Source organism: Odocoileus virginianus, chromosome 23 (genome assembly GCF_023699985.2).
Source record: "Odocoileus virginianus isolate 20LAN1187 ecotype Illinois chromosome 23, Ovbor_1.2, whole genome shotgun sequence".
NCBI lineage: Eukaryota > Metazoa > Chordata > Mammalia > Artiodactyla > Cervidae > Odocoileus > Odocoileus virginianus.
Window position 1 is genome coordinate 252327 of NC_069696.1, and position 19896 is coordinate 272222.

The 19896-nt window shown below is 44.1% G+C and overlaps 1 pseudogene; it reads right to left on the reverse strand.

The window, feature by feature from the left end:
* Positions 1–3014: 3014 nt before the first annotated feature.
* The window catches only part of LOC110137275 (antigen WC1.1-like), a 34575-nt pseudogene continuing 17693 nt past the window's right edge, over positions 3015–19896 (reverse strand).

Here is a 19896-nt window from a genome sequence, read left to right on the forward strand (position 1 = left end):
GGATGAAACTGGAGCCCATTATACAGAGTGAAGTAAGCCAGAAAGATAAAGACCAATACAGTATACTAATGCATATATATGGAATTTAGAAAGATGGTAATGATAACCCTATATGCAAAACAGAAAAAGAGACTCAGATATATAGAACAGACTTGTGGACTCTGTGGGAGAAGGCGAGGGTGGGATGTTTTAAGAGAACAGCATCGAAACATGTATATTATCTAGGGTGAAACAGATCACCAGCCCAGGTTGGATGCATGAGACAAGTGCTCGGGCCTGGTGCACTGGGAAGACCCAGAGGGATCGGGTGGAGAGGGAGGTGGGGGGGGGCGGGAACCGGGATGGGAAATACATGTAAATCCATGGCTAATTCATTTCAATGTATGACAAAAACCACTGCAATGTTGTAAAGTAATTAGCCTCCAACTAATAAAAATAAATGGAAAAAAAATGAATTTAAGCATTCTCCTTTCACAACTGACAAATGTGAAGTCACAATTAGAGGGGGAGTGGAGACAGGAAAATTCTGAGTTCCTCACTCACAAACCAACTCTGCTCTTAGTAGCCTTGATGCATGCTCCTAAATGTCTACAAATAGTATCATGGGTGCATCCACAGATGGCCCCTTCCCAGGGATCACACAGGCCCTCAGATGGAGAAATACTCCTTTCCAGAGAAAGAATGTTTTCTCTTGACCACTAAAATATCTGGAGGAAATTAGACCTTAGCTGATCACAAACTCTGAATCAATTGTTAGGTAGTTAGAATGGGAAAAAGGAGTCCAGAATGGCAGTGGCTAAAAGACAAAGAAAGGAAATACCCAAGAAAATAGAACAAAAGAAGGTCCAAGGACTGGAGTGAGAACCTCAGGTGAAACAAACAGCCCTCCTGGCTAGCCCAGTTTACATTGAGCAGGCTCAGGGGAGGAGATAAAATATATAAAAAGAGGAGCCAAAATTGAGTCTCTCTCGTCGCCTCTCTTTGCTTCTTTTGGGTCAACCTGCCCTCACACCTCAAGGATGTATTTTCCTTTGCTTGCCAAATAAAACTGAGCCGTAACTGAGCTGTAACTCTGGTCCATCCGTCACTTCAAATTTTTGCTGCAGCAAGACAGAACCAAGGAAATCATACACTCCCCCAACACAATGATCCACCAACATGGCTTAATGTTAAGGCCACCATATACCATAGACTTTGTACATGTCATTACAACCTTATAAACAGAGCTCATCTTAAATTATCAGAATGCCTCACAAATTTCAATACTGCAATACACTTTTTAAATCTCTATCTTTCATATACAGGGCAGCACAGAGATGTTATCAAAACACTTGTCTATTTTCAGATTTGGTAAATATGCTCAATTAATCTATAAGCTATCTATTTCTTTTGGCTACTACACAATGCTTGTGGGATCTTAGTTCCTTGACCAGGGATTGAACCCAGGCCCTAGCAGTGAAAGTGCAGAGTCCTAACCACTGGATTACCAGAAAAGTCCCTAATCTATAAATTTTAATGCAAGCATATCACATATAAAGTGAAAATTTATGTTGCATTATGGAGCTGCGGCTCCTGCTAAGTTGCGTCAGTCGTGTCCAACTCTGTGCGACCCCATAGGTGGCAGCCTACCAGGCTCCTCTGTCCCTGGGATTTTCCAGCCAAGAATACTAGAGTGGGTTGTCATTTCCTTCTCCAGTGCAGGAAAATGAAAAGTGAAAGTGAAGTTGCTCAGTCGGGTCCAACTCTTCACGACCCCACGGACTGTAGACTACCAGGCTCCTCCATCCATGGGATTCTCCAGCCAAGAATACTGGAGTGGGTTGCCATTCCTTCTCCATGCATTATGAAGCCATAAACGCTGAAGTACAGTGATTCCTCATCCCCAAGGAGTCTGACAGCATTAAAGATAGCATATGGTTGTGAAGTGAAGTGCTAGTTATTCAGCTGTGTCTGACTCTTTGCAACTCTATGAACTGTAGCCTGCCAGGCTCCTCTATCCATGGGATTCTCCAGGCAAGAATACTGGAGAGGGTAGCCATTCTCTTCTCCAGGGGATCTTCCTGATCCAGGGATCAAACCCCAGTCTCCTGCACTGCAGATTCTTTACCATCTGAGCCACCAGGGAACCCAGTAAATGCATGAGATTACCCATGTTTTGAAACTGTAGAGAGGCTTGGCATTGAGGAGCTCAAATTCACCCTTTTCTGGACAGAGACCAAAGATTACAAGGGATCAGCTAACCCCACTCACCTGTCTGAGGCCTCATCCCATCTTCCTTCTCTGGGAGCACTTCCTCCTTCACTCCCCTGAGAGGCAGGAGGAGCCCCAGGCACTGGTACCTCTTCAGCATCATCATAATCCTCACCAGGGGCATCAGTCCTCTGAACTGGGGCTTCTGAGGGCAGAGCAGGGGTCAGATGAAACCACATTATAAGTGGGTTGATCTGGGAAATACCTAAGATCCCTTCTGACCCAGAGTTTCTGAGCTGCTAAATAGAGGCACCTGTCACTCCTTGTTTCAAAAGATTTTTTTTTTGAGACCATGTTTCATTTTGATGTGTCCATAAACTAAAACATGATTTTACATATCTTAATATTTCCTGATTGAAAATATATATCTCAAAGCAACTCTCCCACCACTGAGCATTACTAAAGTATTTTGACAAACTGTGCTTTACAGATGTTATTTTTAAAACCAGTGTGTGTCTCTTGTGATTCTGGACACAGAGGGCCCAGCCCCAAATGTGAGACATCATAGAACACCCAGAGAAGGAAAAGGACAGACCCTATCTGGACACAAGGGATGCCTCTGGTCCATCAAAGGAAGACTGTTCCCCTTACATCTCCTCTCTATGAGGAGGAAAACTCTCCTCCACAACACTCAGCTGAAGCAGGTTCACCTCTATTACCTGGAGCAGATCTGGAGTCATGGCTGTCCTCACCATCTGACAGGAAGCCTAAAGTGGAGAAAAACAACACACAGAATGACCCTCCCCACACCTACGGGACCTGTGTTAAGGCTGAGAAGGGACAGGCCCAGCTCCTGCAGTGTAGACAGAGGCTGGGGGCTCACGGGGCTGTGAGAGGCCATCCTGCCACTTTGAAGGAGCCACCTCTGTGAGCCTGGGGAATGAGTGGAGTCTGCTGACGCTGAGAAGATGTGCACAGCCAGTGGGAGGTGACAACCAGAGGTCCCAGGAGGGCAGGCAGAGACACCCACCTGGGCTGTCCAGAAGACCCTCCTTCCGTGACACAAGGTAATAGAGCTCCTGATACACAGCTTCAGCAAGAGCATCTTCATAGCAAGATAAGGCTAAGAGACGCCCCAGCAGGTCAGAGATGTCCCAGGCATCCCAATCTAGCAGACCCACCCTTCATCTCCCCTGTGCTCACACACAGGCTGCCTGAACCTTGGCATTGTCTCCCACTCCGGGTACCATTTCGGCACTTTCTCCCCTGTCTGACCTGAATCCACAGTTCAGCCCCAGCTCTTTTTGGTCTCATAAGAGAGGCCATGACTTATGAGAGTTCACACCCCAGTGCTCTGTCTATTCAACCCTTAAAACTTAGCACGGAGCACATGGAGTTCTGCAGACTCAGAACAGAGACCTGGCCCAGACTCCCCTCCTCACACCTGTCCCATCTCCTGCCTACACACATGCTCCCTGGTCCCCGGTTCCCCCTACAGCCCACCTCTGCGCTCTGCTCTCCATCTGAGCACCTGAGTCACCAGGACGATGAGGACCAGGAAGAGAAGGGCCCCCGGGATGAGGCAGAGGACCCAAGGCAGGGAGAAGATGCCAGGGAGAGGATTTGAGGCTGGTCTGGTCCCTAAGGAGAACAGGCAAGAGGGCTGGAGAAGGTCCTAGGCACAGAGAAACCCCCAGTGCCAGCATTTCAAGGGAGCTCCAGACCATGGCATCCCAGCCTCAGACCCAAGTGCACTGACGGTGACTGGGGTTCTCCGAGTCTTGTCCTGAGACAAGTCAACTCCACTCCAGCTGAGGCAGAGCCGGGGATTGTCAGGGAGCTGCCCTGCAGAGACAGCCTCTGAGGACCTGGCTCATCCCTTCTCCTTGGGCTTCAGGAGAAAGAGCATCAAACATTCCTGGGACCCGCACCTCACTGATGAGGAGCAACACTCAGGGGCAGGTGGGAGAACCTTAGAATCTGCACCACCGGAACCAGACTCACCTGGACTCTGGGTATGAGAACCTTCTGGTCCTGGGAACCAAGGCAGAGGAGTTCCCCAAAGTAATGCCCCGGTCCCCCCCACCAGCCAGGGCTCCTCAGGCTCTTTCCTCTCCTGAGCTGTCAGAGGGCCCACAGAACAGGCCCCCAGTATTTGAGTATTCTCCCCTGCCCGTGGATGGATCACGGTACCTGCTGTAGTCAGGGGCAATGTTGACCTTGCACCTAAAGAGAAAAACAGGAGTTTGGAGCAGGGTGATTGGCCAAAACACAGGGCAGCCCATTTTCCCCTCCTGAGCCTGAAATCACCCCTCAGTCTCCACAACATCAGTGTCCAGTCCTCCCAGCTTCCCTGTCCTAGATCAGAGCCCCAGCACCAGGATGGGATACAAACTCCCCACCACGCCCGGCCCAGCCCCAGGACACTGTCTGAACACAAACTCCCCATCAGGCCCGGCCCAGCCCACTGCCCCCGCGCTGCCCCAGCTCACCCAGGGCGGACCCGCGCCCCTCACTCACCCAGGGCGGACCCGCGCCCCTCACTCACCAGGGCGGACCCGCGCCCCTCACTCACCAGGGCGGACCCGCGCCCCTCACTCACCAGAGCACCTCACCCCGGCGTCCTCCTCGTGCTTGCAGTCGCTCTGCCCCCAGGGCCCCGCGGCACATTCCCACAGGGAGGACTCCCGGCCCCGCACCGCACCTCGTCCAGCCAGATGCTCCCGTTTCCAGGGCCAAACGCCGCGGCCCGCACGGCTTCCAGGGCCGGGCCACAGCCCAGCTGCTGACACACCACCTCGGCCTCTGCCAGGCTCCAGGAGTCATCGCACACGGTGCCCCAGGAGCCGCTGTGCCAGACCTCCACCCGCCCTGAGCACTCGCTGTCTCCTCCCCTGAGCAGGAGCTTCTCTCTGTCTGAAAAGGCAGCAGCCCCTCCTGTGACGCCCCTGGTGGGAAGAAGGAGCCCCTGGGAGCCCTGGGAGGGGGCGAGGCTGATGTACCTGTGCAGGGGGCAGCAGCTGGGCAGCTCTTGGGTCTTCTTCCTGCAAACAACAGGGAAACAGTGGATCAGGGACAGCTGGGGGTGGTCCTGTCCCCAAATAATATTATCTAAAGCTCCTTGGTTCAGTCCAAACAACAGGTGTAAACAGAGGCTCATTATCTACTGGGCTGAGACATTCACTGCATCTTAGCACCAGTTGAAAGAACTTTATTTACTTGTTTATCAGTCTCCACATCCCACAACAAAAGTAAACAAACAGACACAGAGACACACAAACACACACATGCACATTTTTTAGACTCAATTTCAACTCACCCTAGATTGGAAATTATAAAATCACTCTAACAACACCCTACAGGGTTGGGACAGACACAGAAACAGACATAAGTCACCTGCACACTTGATGTAGGCTTCCTCCTTTGGAGAGCATGAGTTGTAATTCCAAGGGTCAGAAGGACAGTGCCAGAGAGAGGTGTCAGTTTTCCGACACCAGATTCCATCTACCCACCGGGGTCTAGAACCTTCCCTAAGAGCAACAGAAGAGCTGAGGGTTCCACTGTCCCCACAGCCAAGCTGTCTGCAGATCATGGACACAGAGATGTCGTCCATGGGGCTGCAGCAGACACTGACCCAGGTCCCGCTGTAGAAAACTTCCAGCCACCCAGCACACTGGTGGTCTTGCTCACCATCCTGAGGGTCAGAAACTCTGGTTGAAATAGGAGGAGACAGGACACAGTGAGCACTCCACTCAGTGCTCTGGGTTATCCTCTCCTCAAGAACCTGTGACCATAAATTCCTGATCCTGCTGAGGAGGAGATATCCACTAGGTGACAAGACTGAAGATAAGATTTGTCTCCAGTTCAACTGACTTTGTCCTTTAATGTCTGTCTTTCTACTTCTACTACAATGATGTAGTGGATACGAACAAAGAGGAAGACCAACCTGGACTTCTGTAGGGAGGGGAGCTGAATCATGCTTCCTGTCAAAATCTCTAAAAGAGTATGTGAAAGGGAAGTGATGTAGATATTGGAGAGATGGGCAGAATAATGAACCACAATTGTCTAAGTCCTAATCCCTGGAAGGTGTGAATGTTACCTTTCATTTCAAAACAGACTTGGCAGATATTTTTAAGACTAGAAACTTAGGACCTTGGGATTGTGATATTAGCCTGCAACATTATGCATTAACCAAGTAAACCCAATGTAATCATATTCTTGGGCTTCCCTGGTGGCTCAGATGGTAAAGAATCTGCTATAATGCAGGAGCCCCAGGTTCAATCCCTAGGTCAGAAAGATCCCCTGGAGAAGGGAATGGCAACCCACCCCAGTATTCTTGCCTGGATAACTCCATGGACAAGAGAACCTGGTGGGCTACAGTCCATGGGGTCACAAAGGGTCAGACATTACTGATAAATTCAACATTCATACACACAATCACATCCTTAGACCTACCATCTGCAAAACTGGAATTCTCTTTTTGACTGTGTTTAGAGGGAGATGAGACATGGAAGAAAGGTCAGAGGAGAAAATGTTGTCTGAAGAAGAAGAAAGAGGGCTCTGAGACAAGGAATGAGGCCACAATGAAACCAGGAAAGGCTGAGAAACGAGTCCTCCCCATACCCTCCAGGAGGGACTCAGCCCTGTGGACACTGGGATGTTGGCCCACAGAGACCCTCGTCAGACTCCTAGCTACAGAACTGAACAGAGTAAATCTGTGCTGTCATTACAAAGTCAACAGGATCTCCAGACTGTACTGCCACAGGGAACAGAGGAAGGAGCCCTGCTTTCACGTGGAAACTGAGAAACAGCTCTGCCAGGAAACACTGGGGAGAAGAAAGGACCAGAATCTCAGCTGCTGCAGGAGGAAGTGAAAGCACCTCGTCTTCATGTCTGCTGGAAAGACAGGCTCCATGGGAGGAAGCCTCCTACTCTGGTCCTTTCAGCATCTCTCCCTCAGGGCTCAGACCCCCGTACTCCAGGGTTCCACCCATTCCCCAGACTGTGGACAGTGTGCAGCCCAGACCTGAGCAGATGACCCCTGCAGATCCTTGTGTCTGCAGTCATGCTACCCCCAGCCTCGGGAAGGACACTTCCACACGTGGGACTCCTTTCCTCCGCAGTTCAGGTCGTCCAGCCAGATGGACCCTGATCCCGCTCCGAAGTGAGCAGACCCCGTGGCATTGAGGGCTTCTCCACAGCCCAGCTGCCTGCACACCACGCGGGCATCGTCCAGGTCCCAGCCGTCATCACAGATGGTGCCCCAGGAGCCCTGGTCAAGGATCTCCACTCTCCCGGCGCAGGGACCGCCCCCGTCCACCAGGCGGAGCTGTCTGCTGTCTGAGGAGAGAGAAATGGGACAATGGGGCGGTGACTGGGGAATGAAAAGGGTCTTCTGTCCTGTGGGACCCTCACCTGAGCAGTAGGGGGCGCTCTCCTCTGAGGCCGCAGAGCCTGCGGCCTCCCTACTTCAGACAGGGAGTCATTGCACTGGGGCAGCACCTGGGTCTGGTTTCCTGCAGAAACAGCAATGATCAGAGGGCTGGGAGGGCTGGAAGTTTTCAACATATCCACAAAATTTTTACTGTCATATCCACTGAGAATTCAGATGTATGTCTCCTTCTCTTGAAGCTCTGCTGGCCTTCGTGAATTCCTAGTAAGCAATAGAAGGGAGTGAAAATAACATTGCTTGACTCTCAGCAGCAGGTCTGAAAACTCAGACAGCTTCCTGTGTAATCACTTAGGACTTTGCTTTAAGGCAAGTCTGCCCTGTTGAGGCTCTGTCCTGCAGGGACTGTCACGTGCAGGTCTCTGGTCACTCAGTTCAACCCAGTTGCCAGGCTTGTTCATGAACCATCCTGGATCCCCAGCCCAGTTGTTTCCTCAGATGATGTCAGCCCCAGCTGATACTGGGCTGCAACCTGATAAGACTCCAAGACAAATACAAATCTGAGCACATCTGTAATTCTTTATGCAGGAAATTGTGAGAAAAGATTAAAAGGAGTTTTAAGCTGGTAAATTTTGAGGGAAATTCTCTTATGTAACAATAGTAACTAAACACTTAAACTTACTATATCACTAAGAATTTATGAAGACAAATGAAGTGTTTGTATTGTTTTCAAAAGGACTTGTATATGCATATGCATAGCATCTTTATCCATAATGACTCAAATTTGGGGTGCCACCTAAAACTAGTGACATTGCTTTTGGAACAAAGTAACAGGCAGAAGCTAGATGGGGTGGAGGAGATTATTAGCAGAAACCTGATGGGCTTGGACAATGCTGTCGATTAGGACTGAAAGGAGGTGAAGAAACACCACTGGGGCTGAAGGAAAAATGCTTGGTGATCTGTGTTATGCACAATAAAATGGTCGCTTTAAGTGACTAGATTTTAAACTAATTTTGTTTCATGGGAACAGTAACTAGAAAACACTCTCAGCCTCAGTAACTCAGTAGTGAAGCAGCAAAACCAATCACTAAATATTTAGAAGATGTGAATGGTGTGATTACAAAATAGAGTATGTCCTGCCAGGTTAGTAAACAAGAATGTCACAGCCATCAGCAATTTGGGGCCTCCAAATGTGAATCTCTGCGCCTGGAGGGCACCACAAAGGAAGCCCCAAAAGAACAATGCCTGTGATCCAGCAGCTGTCAGCTGCCTCCACTGCCTACAGTGAGCAGTGATCAGAGAACTAAGGATGTAATAAAATCAAGAAGCTGGATCCTGGCCCCAGATAGCTGAGATGCACATAAAAAGAATGAATTCAGTGAGCCTGGCTGCTTGCATCTTCCCATGTATAGAAGAGTGCTAAGTCATCTGATTTTCCTTAATTAACAATAATCTTTGATGTTCATACTACCCGCCTCCTTTGTTGCAACTTCGATATAACCTGACTCCTTCCCCACTTCCTCGGAGCAGTTTCTCAAGGCTGTTTGACATGCTGTCCCCCAGGCTCAAAGTCTTGAGAATTCCCACCAAATAGAACATAACTTTTAACTTCTAGGTTGTGACTACTTTTTAAGTTAACACATTTAATAAACATACATCTCAAAATTACAGAATACACCTTATTCCAAGCACTTACAGGCCATTTACTAGGGCTTATCATATTAAAAAAGTCGGATCCAAAAAAATTTTTAAGGGCTAAAATCATTTTTTTTTAATATTTTTTTTACTAAAGTAGAATTAAGCTAAAAACAGAAGACAGATGGTAAAACCTTCTTTCCTGAGGTATAATTATTCACACAGTAAAATATATTGAGCATCTTTTCATAAGTTTTGACAATCACATGTGCCAGTGTAACCACTACCACAATTAAAATTCGGAACATATAGGATTACCCCAAAAGTTCCTACATGCTTTTTGCAACCAATAAAAGCCCAACAAACGCAGACCCGGGCAAATACTGATCCATCTTCTATCACAGTGTTACCAAATCCAAGCTCACTCTGCTCACCGCACAACAAAGCAATGAATCCAAGAGACGAGCGGTTGAGGCAAGGAAGAGACTTTAATGGAGAAGACAGTTGAGGGGTGGATGTAAGGCTAGCACCTCAAAATAACCATCTTGTCAGGGCCTGGTTGTCAGGTTCTTTTATGAATCAGAGATGAGGAAGAGATGAGGAAACAAAGTAAAAAGACTATTCAACCCTTGCAAATGTCCCCTAGAATGGCTGTCCTCAGGCAGGGGAATATATTAGTTTCATTTCCTTACAGTCCTTCAGTTCAGTTCAGTTCAGTTGATCAGTCATGTCCGACTCTTTTCGACCCCATGGACTGCAGCACGCTGGGCCTCCCTGTTCATCACCAACTCCTGGAGTTCACCCAAATTCATGTCCGTTGAATCGGTGATGACATCCAACCATCTCATCTTCTGTCGCCCCCTTCTCCTCGCATCTTCAATCTTTCTCAGCATCAGGGTCTTTTCCAATGAGTCAGTTCTTCACATCAGGTAGTCAGAGTATTGGAGTTTTAGCTTTAGCATCAGTCCTTCCAATGAATGCTCAGGACTGATTTCCTTTAGGAAGAACTTGTTGGATCTTTTGCAGTCCAAGGAACTCTCAAGAGTCTTCTCTAACACCACAGTTCAAAAGCATCAGTTCTTCAGCACTCAGCTTTCTTTATAGTCCAACTCTCACATCCATACATGACTACTGGAAAAACTATAGCTTTGACTAGATGGACCTTTGTTGGCAAAGTAACGTCTCTGTTTTTTTATATGCTCTCTAGGTTGGTCATAACTTTCCTTCCAAGGAACAAGCAGCTTCTAATTTCATGGCTGCAGTCACCATCTGCAGTGATTTTGGAGCCCCCCAAATAAAGTCTGTCACTGTTTCCATTGTTTCCCCATCTATTTGCCATGAAGTGATGGGACCAGATGCCATGATCTTAGTTTTCTGAATGTTGAGTTTTAAGCCAACTTTTTCGCTGTCCTCTTTCACTTTCATCAAGAGGCTCTTTAGTTCTTCTTCTCTTTCTGCTGTAAGGGTGGTGTCATCTGCATATCTGAGGTTATTGATATTTCTCCCGGCAATCTTGATCCCAGTTTTTGCTTCATCCAGCCCAGCGTTTCTTCACAGGTGGGCAACTCAGGTTATCTCCCTGAGGCAGGCCATCATGTAGGTTTACAATAACAAAAAAGAGTTAAAGTCACAGAAGAAGATTCAGTGTAAATTTAAAACTAGCCCTTCCAGGTTACAACAATAGATTAGTTGTGTTTTCTAGGATTTCATAAAATCATACAATAGATAATCCCTTTCACATGGCTTCTTTCAGTTAACATGCACTGAGATTTTCAGTGTAGTTGGCTTTATGAGTAGTTTATTCTTTGTATTGTTTAAACACTTACATTGTTGAATATGCCATAATTTGTTTTCCATTCTTTCTCTAAAGAAAATTATAGTAGTATATTATTTTTTTTAATAAAAATATTCTGACCTTTCTAGCTTAAATTTTTTTATGGACATATCTTTTCATTCCTCTTGGGTAATAGAAATTTTGAGTAACATAAAGTTGTCTAAGAGCCGTTTTCTTATACATTATTATCATCAGTATATGAAGGTTCTAGTGGATCAATATCCTTCTCCAAACTTGGAATTGTCAGTCTCCTTAACTCTAGCCATTCTAGTTTGTGAATTTATATCTCATGTTTTAATTTGAATTTCCTTAATAACTAGAGATATTGAGTATCTTTTCATTTATATATTGGCCAATTGTATATAATCTTTGGGGAATTGTCTTTCTTAATCTTTTGCCCATGTTTAAACTGGGTATTTCTTATTTTTTTGTTATAAATTTTTCACTTACTCAGAATACAAGTCCTCTGTTAGATATATTTATTGCAATTAATTTCTTCCTATCAGTTGAATGTCTTTTCATTTTCTTAATGTTTTCTTTCAAAAAGAAAAATATTTTAATTTTGATGAAAATCACTTCTCATTTTTTTAACGATTAATGCCTTACTTGCCTTAGGAAATGTTTGCCTTCTCCAGGATCATGGTAATTTTTCTTATATTTTCTCCTACACATTTTATAATTGAATTTGATATGGGAATAGCCATTTATTGGAGCTACTTTGATGGATTGGGGGTTTTCTGCAGAGTGAAGATGGGGAGAATGGGACTTAACAATGTGAAATAAGGATAGCAGTTCATTTTCTCCCATGCAGATATTCAGTTAGCAGATTATTTTTTGAAGATATTATATTTTTCCTTTTGAGATATCTCTGTGTCTTTGTAGAATTTCAACTTATATATGAATTTGGATTTCTATTGCTAATATTTTATGTTCTGTTGATCTATTTAGCTATTCTTATTCAATGACCACATTGCTCTGGATACATTGCAGGAAACTTGAAGTTAGTTTGCTTCTATTTTTGTCCTTCTTTTTCAAAATTGTTTTGTACATTCTAGTTCCTTCACATTTAAATATATAATTTATAATTGAGTTATAAAGTTCTACAAAAATATTGCTCGGATTTTGATTAGGATTAGATTGATCATATAGATCCCATGAAGAGATTGACAACCCTCTTATGTTTTCAAATCCATGAACCTGGTATACATCTTTATTTTTTTAGATGCTCTGTGACTTTCAATATAAAGTCCTTTAGATATTTTGTTAAGTTTCTTCCTACATATTTAACAGTCTTCATACTATGATAAAGGGAGTCGGATGACTGAGACAGTAAAGAGTCTGCCTGCAATGCGGGAGACAATGGTTCAACCCCTGGGTTAGGAAGACACCCTGGAGAAGGAAATGGCAACCCACTCCAGTACTCTTGCCTGGAAAATCCCATGGACAGAGGATCCTGGTAGGTTACAGTCCATGGGGTCACAAAGAGTCAGACATGACTGAGTGACTTCACTTTTTTATACTATGTTAAGTGGCATTTTTCCAAATTTTCCCTATATTTTGCTACTGTAAAAAAAACACCACTGATGTTTGCTTTATGCTTCATTGATCATTCATGAAGACAGTCTGTGTATATGGATAAACTGTATATAAGTCATCAATCTGTGGCCCTAAGAAATGTGAACAAGCTAGTCCTACCTGTGACCAGTAGAGTTTCAAATTTTAAACAGCACATTATATTCATTTAGTTATTCCACTTTATTTAATAATTTTTCTGCTACTTCTATGATTCTTCATCTTTGATTTTTTTACAGTTTAATTATAGTGTTTCTGAGAGAAGGTCTTTTGCATTCGGATTATAGGGTGAACTATTAGCTTTATCAACCTGAATTTTCAAGCATCTCCCCAAGTTAGAAAAGTTCACAGCTATTATTCATTTAAATACACTTTCTCCCACCCTCTCTCTCTCTTCTCCTAGACCCCCAATTATTTTAATAATATTTGTATATCAGATGGAGACCTATGAATCACATAGGATATCTTTCTTCTTTTTTACTCATTCCATTGGTTCTCCACTGACATTATTTCAAACGTTATATCCTGTAGCCAATGATTCTATCTTGAATTTGATCTACTCTGTTGTAGATGCTCTCTATTGCATTTTTTCCATTTAATTTATTAAATTCTTCAGCACCAGAATTTCTATTTCATTCTTTTTATAACTTCTCTTTATTGAATTTCTCATTTTGTTCATCTATTATTTCCCTGACTTAACTGAATTGTCTTTCTGTCTTTTCTTGTAGTTCATTCAGTTTCCTCAAAACAGCTGTGTTGGATTCTTTAGGAGCTGGATCACAAAGTTCTATGTCATTGACATGTGTATCTTTGCCAGTTTTGCAAATTGATGACATCTTTCCTTGATTCTTCAAGTTCCTTGCAATTTTGCCCTGCTGCTTTTGCTTTAGATGTAGAACACACCCCATCAAATCTTTACTAATTACACTTAAGGGAGTGTGTACTCTTCTCTGACCTTATATAGACTCACTTGCTCTACATTTCTTGTTCCTTCTTGTAACAGAAACAAGCTTTTATGCCTTCTCTGGTGCTTACAACTCACCAGGCAGTTGGAAACCTCTCTTCTGTTTTGCAGAATGTTGTGCTACATCTCAAGTCTGTGGTTACCTCTTTGCCCACAGACCCTAGTCTATTTTTTTGAGATCACTCCATTTACTGGAATTTGCTCTCATTTCCACACTTGGGAACATACAAAAGCAGCTGTCAGAATGGTGACAGTAAGTATGAGTTCAGTACTTGGGAACTGTAGTATCCACAGGCCTAGGGAGGGAGACTTTTGTTGACATTCCCCTAGAGGCTTATGGATGGGCTTCCGGCTTAAGCCCTGAGCAAAGTCAGTATGAGTTGCATCCCTTTTACTCCATTTGACATTTCTAATGACCTTTCATGTTTCCTCTCTCCCCACAGTCAAGGAGGTTCAACTGGTTTCCCCGGCAGTGTTGAGTGGGCACTAGCTCACTGTTCTCCTTTTCCCCCATTGGAGAGGCACCACTGGATAGTTCAAATTTATGTTGTGTCACCTTGGAGTGAGGGGCAGCACTGGCAAAATTCTATAATCCTCTCCAATCATTCAAACTTTTATTTTGACTTCAACAGAGTACTGAAATCTCCCCTCAGGAATCCTGGACTTCTAACAATTTTCCTAGGTGTCTAACCAAGTCAGCACTCACCAGGTTTTTCCAGATTTTGCGTGACCATAGCCCAGGGGTTTGGGACAGGTTCACTAGCTTCTGCTGAGTCCAGTCTGTACCAACGTCTGTCTGCCTATTACTGGATGCCCAGGTGGGTGATCATCCTCATATTGGATCCCACAACTTTCACAGGAGCTCTTTTAATCATGGATGTATGGTTAATTACTTGCTATAAAGAGAAGCAAATAGGAGGGATATCTTATACCACCATGATGCTGACATCATTTCCTCTTTACCAAGACTTAAACATTTAGCTAAAGTGAAAATTCTTTGAATAATACCAGTTTAAATGACACAAGAACCAACAGAAAATCTGAATAATTCTGATTTATTAAAAAATACAGAATTTGTATTTAAATTTTCCTACTATGAAACCAAAAGAAAACAACTTCAGGTTCAGATGTATTTCAAACAAAAAAACAGTTAATAATAACTTGTGAAATCAGAATTTCCTGAATTTGAATAATGTCTTTGTACTTAAGAAATACATGCTGAGATGTCTGGTTAAGGAATCTGATGGGTATGGTAATTCTCACATGGTTCAGCAGGAAAAAAAAACACTGACTGAGGTATATACTTATTTCTTATACTTCGCTCTCCATGATTATGCTTAAATAGCCATGTTTACTTAGCAAATATATTTCCCTTAATGTTTCTTGCCCCTGATCTGAAAAATGAATGAATAACAATGGAACCTGTATTTCATTGTGAAACTTCTAACATCTGAAGCCAGTTTTCCCTCACTCTCTGCTCTTGAGACCATTTCACTCCACGAGCATCCTAGGTACCAGTATCCCTTCTCTCTCTTACCTGAGTAGATCACAGAGGCCATGTTTCCATGGGAACAGTCAGGACCACCCAGGGCAGTCACAGGGCATTTCCACAGGAAGGACTCCACTGGAGTCCAGCCCCAGCGGGTCCAGGAGTACCCAAGGGATGAGTGGCGTCAGCGAGGAAGAGGACAGACACACACAGAAGGTTGCGTGGAAGAAAAAGCTTTTTCATTTTTAGGACAGCTCAGGTTTTATAGAATGAACGTTACCTCCCCCTTAAGTCACCACATATTACATCAGACATTGGTTTCGTGCTTCTGTCAATATTTTTCTTTCCCATGTTTTTCCCCTATGCATTCATCTGGAACATTTCCGATTACAGGAGTTTTTATTAAATGTCCCGTATGTTAGCCTTCTTGCCTCAATGGCCTAACATTTTCACTCTCACAAAAACAATGTTCCACAAATTTCAGGTATAGTATGAATTCTTTAGACAATAAAACAATACATGGGAAGGGCTACGCAAACATGTTTGACATTTCTGAGAATGGTACCATGTGAAAACTCTGATATTTTTCTTTACCTAAAATTACAAAGTCTACAGTGATTAACTATGAAGCAGCAAAACACCTCTATTGACAGTGAGGTAATGGCAGTGAAGCTAGTTGATATAAATCTTTTATTGAAATCCTATGTACCCAATTTCCTAACTCTACAAAAATACCCATAATCTTCCATGTTGTTTAAGAAAGGGGAAACAATGGACAAATAGCAGCAAGGAAATAGCAATAATGAAAACCCTCTCAACCAAGGAGCAAGTAAACTGAAGCAGTATATCTACTTCTAAATCTAAATGCCTCTACTCTTTTCTATTCTAGAACATTATAATCTTCTAAGCAAGCAGCCAAACTATGCCTGTGGCCTTTTCCTTTTTGACTTGATGTTTATGGTCATGTCCTGAGCCAGAGCAATCATGAGCATTTCTAAATAGGCTTGGACTTTTCCAGGGAGGCCTTATTACTATATATTACATTTCCAAAAATTAATAAAAAGCCCAACAACAGTAAGACAGAAAGAGGAAAGAGACATAACGGGCCCCCGGGACAACCCCAAGGGGAAGAGCTGCCTTGAAGTTTCCTCTCTCATCCCATGACCTTATCACTATCTGGGTACATCCCAGTGATTCCCAAAGGGATATATCGGGCCCCCGGGCAGTCCATGTGAGGAAGAGCTGCCTTGCAGGTTCCTCTCTCGTCCCATGATCTTGTCACGGACTGGGTGCATCCCAGCAGCTCCCGACAAGACTCATTCCTCATGCAGTAAAATTGGGCTTTCCAGAGCTGATCATTTCCTTCTCCTCCTTTTGGGGTGGAGATGGAAACTCCACAACTGAGCTGACAGCAAACAACATTGGCATTGGCCCGACTCCAGTGGGAGGCACAGGGCGCTCTCCATCATCCAGAAATGTTCATCTCCACTTGACCCTCACACTGAGAGGTACCTTTTTCATGAGCCAAACTTCTGTGTATGCTGGTTGGAAAAGACAAAATTTCAACTAAATCTCATGTTTTTTTACCTTAACAGAGTGCGCAGGGAAGTTAAAGTCCTGATCTGCATCTCACCTGAACAGACAACCTGAACAGCTCCACTATGGTGACAAGTGCCCCCTGGACAGGGCACTCTGGGGCAGGACCAGAGCTCAGGCTCCTCCCCCTCACACCTGAACTCTTCAGCCCAGACCTGGCCATCTGACTCTCTGAAGGGCACGTGTCCCAGGACAGACACAGCCTTGCCACATCCCAGCTCTGCACAGATGACCTGGGCATTGGGAAGTGTGAAGTTCCCATCAGACACTGGGATCCAGTCTTCTCCAGAACATACTTCTACTCGCCCTGAGCAGGGTCCATCCCCTCCAGCCAGATGCACAAATCCTTAGAGAAAAACAACAACAACCCAGTAAGTGTTCATGATCCTGGCTTGACAATTGGAAACAATATGTCACAGACAATGATATGAAAGCTTTTCTTTTCCAGGAGTGAAGCATAAAGAGAGAATTCAAAAGTCACTATCAGAGTTGCATTTTCCTGAGCAAGTTTCTGAAAAGAAACCCAGAAGCAGGGTCAGCTTAGAATGACTGAATCCCAAAAATGTATCCTTTGACATTGATTAGAAATATGAATTCCTGATCTAGAGGCCAGGAAACTACAGGGCCCAAGACAGATCATCTGTAATGGCTGAACACAAGGAATGTATATTTTAACATTGGTTGGAGAAGTAAATTTCTCATTTAGGGGCCTAGGAACTATAGAGCCCAAAGATATAATGCATAATGTGTGGGCACTCAAACTTGAGTATAGAGACATGAAGAACAGAACTAATCCAGAGCAAAATGGCTATAAGACAGTAGAGACCTGCCATCTAGACAAAGTAAGAAAGCTTTCCTAAGACTTGTGGGGCTAATAATCTGATCAGTTTTCTCCCTCATGAGCCATTCCTCAAGTGGCTTGGGGTAGAAAAAAGCATAAAGGCTGGATCCATGTGTGCATGCCAACCTGTAGACAGATGATGGCCCAAGAGAAGAAATACTGACATAATAACTAATCCATTTTTATGGTACTGAATTTTATTTTTCTGATAATTTTTGATGGCAAAATATTCCAAGAATTTCTTAGATTATCTAAATGGAGGAAAAGTTGAATCTGTTATGTTAAGTAAGCTCAGAAAGTCACAGGAGAGACAAGGGGTGGTCTTAGATATTTCTCTTGAAAACCTGGGATTTGTCAATGAACCAGGGAGAGAGTGAGTTCTGAGTTGAAGTTTACACGAGTTTTCAAGAGTATAAATTTACACTGAGTTTGCCAGAAAGCACCTAACACAGGTTTTTCTTCTGAGACAGGCATTATAGAAAATGCTAAGGAGTGATATTAGTTGATTTTAATTCTATCATTGTACTAATTGTATTTATATCTGATATCAGTGAGATGACAAGAATGGAGGTTCCCCAACCCTCGTTTCCCACAGAAACATTGTGCCCCCAGCAACATGCCTGCCAACTTCAGACAGTACTGACTCAGAAACTGCTCCCTGATGTGGCTCCAACCCTGCACCACCATGGTCCTGGGCAGTCCTGTTTACCCAGACATCCAGAAGGAGTCACACCATTTGGCATCCCTGACAACAGGATTGTCAACTGTGGACGTGAGTGTGAGTGCAGATTCTAGTGCACCCTGAGACCTAGGCTCTGCCTCACTTTACCACACTAGGGAGGCAATCCTGTCCACTTCAGCACCCAGAGGAAGTCACACCCATCCATGCACCTGCCAACAGGGCCACTGACCAGAGACACAACTGCAGTCCCAGCAGCAGCCACATAATACGACTCCAGCTTCACTGGACCATAAGACCAGGGGCAGTCCTATTGGTTCAAGGACAAGGCAGTAGATCTTTATTTGTTGAAATCAGTCTGTAAATTCTAGAAGTGTCTGCTCCTTCAAATGCACACTCACTAATGCAAGCCTACAGATCATGAAGAACCTGGAAGATATGATACCACTTAAGGAAACCAGTAATCTCTAGCAACCTACCCTGAAAAAATGAAAATTTATGAACTGCTTGACAAAAAAATTTAAAATAATTGTATTAAACTCAGTGACTATAAGCGAACATAAACAGACAATCAAGTACCATCAGGAAGAGAGTACATGAACAAATGGCCAAGTTTAATAAAAAAAAAATAGAAACACAGTGTTTACTTTGGCAACACATATACTGAAAAACAGAAAACACAAAAGGAAACCAGACAGAATTTCTGGAAGTCAAGGATACAAAAACTGAACTGAAAAATTCAACAGAGGGCCTCAAGCAAACTATCATGTGAAACAAAGGATCAGCAAACTTAAGGACAGGTTATTTCAAATTGTCTTGTTGAGAGGAACAACAAGATGTGAGCCTGGGAACATAAAGAAGGCTGAACACCAAAAAGAACTGATGCTTTTGAGTTGTGGCTCTGGAGAAGATTCTTGAGAGTCCCTTGGACTACAAAGAGATCAAATCAGTCAATCCTAAAGGAAATTATCCCTGAATATTCATTGGAAGGACTGATGCTGAAGATGAAGCTTCAGTACTTTGGCCACCTGATGCTAAAAGTCAACTAACTATAAAAGACCCTGATGCTGGGAAAGATTGAAGGCAAAAGGAGACGGGGTTGGCAGAGGATGAGATGGTTAGACAGCATCACCGACTCAATGGACGTGAATCCAAGCAAGCTCTGAGATATAGAGAAGGACAAGGGGGGCTGGCATACTGCAAGCTTTGGGGTCACAAAGAGTTAGGCATGTCTTAGCAACTGAACAGCAGTTCTTTCTGGTATAAGACTGCCTAGCAATGTCTGGCATCCAGTCAAAAAACTACTAGACTTCTAAAAAGAAAAATATAACCTGTAAAATGGTAAATCATTAAAAGCAAATTCAGAAATTACAGAGATGATTGAATTGGCTGCCAAGGTCTTTAAACCTCTAATATAAATATACCCTGGGCTTTTCTGGTGGCTCAGAAGGTAGAGAAGTGAAGTGAAAGTCGCTCAGTTATGTCCAACTCTTTGCAATCCCATGGACTATATGGTCCATGGAATTTTCCAGACCAGAATACTGGAGTGGGTAACCTTTCCCTTCTTCACGGGATCTCCCCAACCCAGGGATCAAACCCAGGTCTTCCATACTGGAGGCAGATTCTTTACCAGCTGAGCCAAAGGGGACGCCCAGAATACTGGAATGGGTAGACTATCCCTTCTCTAGAAGATCTTCCCGACCCAGG